Source organism: Antrostomus carolinensis, unplaced genomic scaffold (genome assembly GCF_000700745.2).
Source record: "Antrostomus carolinensis isolate BGI_N321 unplaced genomic scaffold, ASM70074v2 scaffold9121, whole genome shotgun sequence".
In the NCBI taxonomy this organism is placed as follows: Eukaryota; Metazoa; Chordata; class Aves; order Caprimulgiformes; family Caprimulgidae; genus Antrostomus; species Antrostomus carolinensis.
In genome coordinates, this window is record NW_010292163.1 from 12500 (window position 1) to 19777 (window position 7278).

The window sequence follows — 7278 nt, forward strand, 5'->3', positions numbered from 1 at the left end:
AAAAAGGACTGCACAGTAATGTTGTATTCACATCCATGAGATCCCTGAGGAAACCCCCTGTCTTACCAGGAGGCATAAGCATCCACTCACTGGATGCAAATCCCCAGAAGAAAGACTTCCCTAAGTAGATGTTTCTCTCCAGGTGGACTTAGAGTGCTTTTCTTTTTATCGATGCCTTATCTCTGGGTTGTCAACAAGAATGCATCAGGGCAGTTGTAAAGCGTCAAGCAGAAAAGACAGCCACTGCTAGAGAGGCAAACTGGAAGTACTTTAAAAGTGAAAGAGTAAATTAATGATCAGGAGAAATCAAAGCCTTTAACCCTATGGGTACAACTCTCCACTTGTGAAGGCATTCATAATATTGTCTAGGTATCCTAGTGTATAAAAGCACCCAGCTGCTGCTAACAACATAGGCTTTCTTTGTATTTTTATTTCTGAAAACAATGTCTCCACTCTAGTCTCAGACTCACAGGTCAGAATTAAACCAACTCATGGCATCAGCCAGTATATGGAAAAAAAAAAAAAAGAAGCAAGTGCAAAAAAAAACCTATTACAGATTGATGGATGATACGTGCTTATTCTGGACCGCTGTAATAATGCACTCTGGGTGGGGATAAGCAGAGGAGGGAGGGCACCTGATAGGTATACCAGCAGTATGTGCAGATGTGAGCAGGAAAAAAAAAGTACAGTTCTGCACTGTCAAGGCAGGCTGCGTCCATCTCTTTATTTGTCCACCAGGTGTCATCTGAGAAGCACCTGCTAGCTACTAAAGACACAGCATTTGTACTTTTTCTTTCTAAAAATCAGCAGGATCTCCCATCCTAGAAGATGACGACGACTTCGACCCCATCCCAAAAAGCACAACAACCTCCATCGCTACCTGTGAGCAGAGCACTGAGTCCTGCGACACCAGCCCTGACACCATCTCTCCCACCATGAGCCAAGATTTTGAGGATTTATCCCAAGGCCAATACGATTTACCGGCCATCAACAGACAGAGTCTCACAGATAAAGACACAACCAACGACCTGGACTAAGCGTGAGTCCTGCGCTGCTGCCCGACCCTGGAGAACTTTCTACCTTGTGTTTATATCTGTGTGTTGCTCCTTTCTTTTTTTTTTTTTTTTTTAAAAAAAGGATTCTAAAAATCCTTTCCTTTCCTTTCCTTTCCTTTCCTTTCCTTTCCTTTCCTTTCCTTTCCTTTCCTTTCCTTTCCTTTCCTTTCCTTTCCTTTCCTTTCCTTTCCTTTCCTTTCCTTTCCTTTCCTTTCCTTTCCTTTCCTTTCCTTTCCTTTCCTTTCCTTTCCTTTCCTTTCCTTTCCTTTCCTTTCCTTTCCTTTCCTATTACTTCTTTTTTTCCTCCAATTCTTTGCCTTCTTTTTTTCATTGTCTAGAATTTACTCATTTATTTTCACATCATCTCCCATTCTTGGCTTTCCGTAATTCTCTCCTTGTTCATCTCCCTTTCTTGTTTTAAAGGGAAAATAATTTTTTTCCCACAACTGTATTTGAAACAAACAGACAAAAAGAGATAGCAGGCATGCCAGTAAAAATGTTTCCTAATGTATTACTTAAGCCTCAAAGGTTTTCTTAAAATCATTCAGAATGTGATTAAGGTGGTACTCCTAAATTCAAGACCTAGTCTTCCAAAATACCTACTTTCTTAGATCTGGCAAGCAGAGGACAGAAATGTGCTCTGCTAAAGTTACAGAAAGCTTTAGGCTTGGCCAAGCCTCAACACAGCAAAAAGTTGGATGCTGTCCCTGGTACACATTTGTATATTCAATCAACAACCTTAACAGCTGTTTGTGTTTGAAACTGGCACACTGCATAGGTCACACTACTGACAGAATCAGTCATGCTGGGGCTTCAAGACCTTACTCAGCAACTATGTCTGCCTCTTCTTTTCCATTGTGAGTTTTTACTTTATCAGATTCAAAAATAAACTTGAAATGGTGACAACAATTACTATTTTTATGACCACCATAAAACTACCCCAGTTTAACGGTTTATTCCACTAGCACTGAGTTAAACATTGTGGGTTTCACAGATCTACTCTTGCAATGAAAACTAGCAGTTGGCTAGCAGCTTTTCACATTCACTGGGTACTCTTTGACCAACACCCATTTATCAAAGAGAAACACCTTCCAGACCACATTAAACATTGCCTCTAATTTCACACCTGGCCTCAGAACAGTTTACTGTAAAACATGACTGTATCTGTGCAAGAATATAAAGTACATTTTTGTGGGTGTAAGATAGGATTTTGATACTATTTTAGAGGAAATGATAAGGCAAAGACCCTCAATACATTGTCCTGTTCCCTTGATCCTTCATGGTATCTCTCAGTATACAATCTCAAAGTTGTGTGATACTGGGATAAGCATTCTTGATTTTTATCCTGACTGAACATTTGCCCCAGTGAAATCAGTAGAAATGTTGCTGTATGAACAAGTTGACAAAACCACAATTTCTGCCTAACTTAATGCTTTTCGGTAAGGTTTTGGACAGGTGTTTCAGGCTCATAACACTGCCTTCAGATTTTAGGATTTCTTGTGGTCAGGTCTCAATCACAAATACTACAGAAGCAGCATTCACAAGCAATGTGAAAGGAAACGGAGAGCTCAGGGGGCTGTAAAGCCCTTCATTTACACTATTATCTTCATCTTTAATTTTCCTGAATTTTAAAACCGTACCTAAAGCCAGAAGAGCCCCAGTGGAAAAACTTTAGAAGCAGAAACAGATGAGACAACAGGGCAAGGAGACACTACCAGTTATCTCTGCAGGGACTGATCTGGTAGCCTGCATGCCATTCCGACAAAACTGTGCCTGTAGTAATACCTTTTGGCCCTCCATGACACCAGTCTTGTGGTTCCCAGCATAGCTCTAGGAAGTTGAGGCTGTGATGGAAACCTGAGAAATAGTCTGTAGGTGATTTGCAGATGTGTTTGAAGACACTGATTCCTTGTATATTTGGCCAACAAGAAGCATAAAGTAACAAGGATTATTTTTTTTCTTGGATTGCTACTACTGCATAACTACCTTGGAAGGATCAGCATGGCCGTTATTGATTTCTCTCTGAAGTAAATAGAAATTAGAAAAGGTTTGAAATGAGACAAAAGTGAAAATGAATCTGAGGAACACTAGTAGTACTTTCTGTTAGAAACCTTCAGTGTCAGGCAAGCGTTATGCTAACAGGAGTTGAAAACGCTATAATCAGTAAATAACCCAGGGTCTCTGTGGGAAACAGGAGCTGCTTGATGGTCATGGAGTCACCCATTCAAACTGAGCCTGTGCCTGTCTGCTGTGTCATCTCACATGCAATCTCTGTCAGAATTAAATCTTAGTCCAAGTGCCAAGTCCCATAACCAGGTACATGCATAGATAGTTTGATGTGGTTGAGTAGGTCTCCCATAAAGTGAGTATCTGTGGGCTCAGATTCCAAGGCACTGAGGAATACGTGACACAGTCCTCATCCCAGCACTGACTGCTAGCCTCAAGACACATTCTTGTGGGAACCTACTGATACATATATATGTTCTGGTTTTAAACACTCTTGAAAATAATCTTATCTATCATTCCTTGTCTAGCAGCTCTATCTTATCTCTCTTTATTGTACAATATCAAAGTGCTTTCCTTATATTGAATATGTATGGTGTGCCAGAAAGATTACAGTATTTTCTATAAAGATCCCAGAGGAGCAAGAACAGGGAAAAGAAAGATAACTGCTTAGGTCACAATCAGCAATTACAGGAAACAATAGCAGCAAGGGAATCTATAGATGCTTGTGTAACCCCAGTGCAACACCTGTGACTTAATGCACAGGAATTAATAGTAATCCAAAACAGAAACAGCAAGTTATTCCAAATGCTTTTTATTCATCACAGCAAAATTCTGAAGGTTTCAGTCACAGTGTGCTTGTTAGTGAATCAGGCCATACTTCTCAATATGCACTTCTGAGTTAGCCTCCAGCTGACAAAAAGATGTTGCATAAATGGTGATGTCTGCAAGTAAATGTGATACAAAATTGTACTGAATGACCAAACCCCAGACCTATGTTGTAGCTGACACTACATGACACTACATGACACTCACAGCACAGAGTGGTCTAAGCATTCCTTCTCATGCTTTCTGTGGGAAGCACCTGAGATGGCAACTCCTGTCAGAGCTCACCAAAAAGCATCAAACTTACATTTTATTTTTTTTTTCTCTCAGTAAATGCCATTTTCTCTCATGCTCCAGTCCTGAGGACATTTTCATTCTGACTGTCTATGCACATGTATGCCACCCCCTGAGTATCAACTAGGAGGCTTGAAGACTGTCTGTGCAGCTCCCCTGTGCTGTCCTGGCTTTGGGCAACCCTGGACACAGCTGGTGCAGCGACATGACAGCTGGGTGCCTGGAGGTGGGTGCCTGGAGGTGGATACCTGGAGGTGAATGCCCTGAATATTCAGACATATTTCCTGTACCAGATTGTAAAAGTAGGCACAAAGCACTCAAAAAATGGACTGACTGTTAAACTGCCCTTTCTGCCAAGTGATTGCACCAAATTCTCAGTATTTATCTAGAGTTTTAGAATGTGCCCTTCCTCACAGTGTCTTTGGGTGCATCTATATAAGGGAAGTAACATCTGTCTTTACATACCTATATGTGCATTATATACATTTCAGAGCGATACACTGTTTTATAGAACTAGCCTCGTACTGAAAGTAGGACATAATTAAATTAAAATACCTTTTATTATAGTGATTAAGAGCTATTGGGAAGGAAAATTTTGGACTTTACTTCAAAAAGAAGTATTCACTGTTTACCTGCAAAATAGAGACAACACTCACAGAGTATCAGATATGCCATGTGTCGTGGATTGACCTTGGCTGAATGCTGGGTGACTACCAAGCTGCTCTATCACACCCCTTCAGCAGGATGAGGAGGGGAGAAAATGAGATGGGAAAAACCCCAAACTCATGGGTCAAGACAAAGGCAGTTTAATAGAAACAAAGCAAAGCAAAAGAACAAAATATTTATTTTCTAATTCCCATCAGCAGGCCATGTCTGGCCACTTCTGGGGAAGCAGGGCTTTTGGTATTAGTAGCCGTTGCTCCAGAAGACAAATGATGTGAATAACAAATGCCCCCCTTTCCCCTCTGTTCCCCTTGCTTTTATTTCTGAGCAGACATCGTGTGGTATGGAATATCCCTTTGGTCCATTTGGGTCAGCTGTCCTGGCTGTGTCCCCTCCCAAGACCTTCCTCACCCCCAGCCTACTACCAGGGGGGGGAAATGTTGGAGAGCCAGCCTTGGTGCTGTGCTAGCAGTGCTTGGCAGTAACCAAAACAGGGGTGTGTTATCAACCCCCCTTGAGCCACCAATACAAAACACAACACTCTGAGGTCTGCCACGGGGAAAATTAACTCCATCTCAGCCAGACCCAATGCACCATACCATGCTAAGAGTATATGAGAACCAAAATTATTTTTCTTAAACAATTAATTTCCTTATCAAGTACATAAATACAGTTTTTAAGTGGGTTTGGACACATTTCCATGCACAAATCTTCTGAAAGACTGTGTTAGTCTGGAGCTAAATACTAGATGTCATTTCTACTCAAACTTGCACTGCAGAGGGTACAGCCAGCTTAGGCTCTTTTGTTCCAAAGCCAATTGCTCCCCATTTAAACTAAAATAGCTGCTCCTCAATTATAAAGACTAGTAATAGCAATACTGATATATTTCCCTTCCTCTGCACCAGTACTTGTAGTGGATATAATTGAAAAGCTGTTTTGAAGCAGTTAAGGTTACATTTTCATTTGAAATGACTGAGCAAAAGCCAGTTGTCTGAAAGCCAGAGATGGATCAGTATTACAGATTTTATGCATTGCTTGCAGAACTGCTCCATAACACTGTGCAATCCAAAAATATTCATGACATAGCCATAAACCAGACAGTAAACACTTTTGTTGCATATGGAATTAGGGGGCTTAAGTAATGTTATCTTCATAATTGCCTAAATTATTAGTAGACCAGAGCATAACAGGGAAAGCTGCTGGTAAAACACAACCAAAGCTCATGGTAGAATGCAGCAGAGTCCCCACTATCACCTGCAAGCTCACCCTGGGGCAAATTCAGCAGTTGCCCACAGAGGCTGCTGAAGGGCTGTAGTGTTGGGGTTGTGGTTGGAATGTGTGCTTGGAGTGGTGATTATCTGGAAACACATGACTGCTCTCCTACAAGGCCCAGAATAGCTGCCAAAGCTGATGAATAGACTGCAAACACGCTACGTGCATTGTGCTTGCCAGGTGTGGTGGTTTCACCCACCACTAAAACCGTGTGCTCCTGCACTCACCCCCCAAACCCAGTGAGACAGGGAGAGAAACACAACAAAAGTCTCATGAGTTGAAATGAGGACAGGGATGGCTCACTCACCAGCTATGGTCATGGGCAGAACAGACTCGAGGTGGGGAAGAAAAATAAATTCCATTCATTACCAGTTGTCAGAGTAGGATAATGAGACATAACAACATTTTAAGACACTTTCCCCCCATCCCTTCCTTCTTCCTGGCCTCAAATTACTTTGCTCCAGATTTGTCTGCCTTCTCCCTGACAGCAGCACAGGGGTGTGGTGGTTTCACTGGGGTAGCACTTGGCTAGCCCTGGGCTAGCCCTTGGCCAGCAGCCAACATAGCCATTCAACCATTCCCCCCTCATCCCCAGGGGATAGGAGAGAGAATTTGTGGGCAAGGGTAAGGAGACTCGTAGGTTGAGATAAGAATAATTTAATAATTGAAATAAAATCAAACTTAATAAAACTGATATTAAAATAGTAGTGATTATAATAATAGTAATAAAATATGCAAATGAGCGATACCCAGTGCAACAGCTCACCACCCACCAACCGAGCCCGGCCCATTCCCAGATAACGATCCTGGAGGAGCGACAATCCCGAACCGAAACCGCAATCCCGGAAGAACGAGAGCCAGAAAGAGCTAAAAGAGGAAGAGCCCCTCACTAATGTACTGAACATGACGTGATATGATATGGAACACCCCATTGGCATATCTAACTGTCAGTTTAGCTTATTAATTTAAATATTTTTCACCCCCTTCGATCTTGTGCTTGTGGACTAACAGAACTTGAAGTCCTTCACTTCCAGCGACAAAAATGCAAACACTGGTGTGTTATCAGTGTTTCCCTCATAACAAATCCCAGGCTGAAAGCAAAACACAGCACTATTCTAGCTACTGAAAAGAAACCCAGCTCTGTTCCAGCTAAAAACCAGGACAG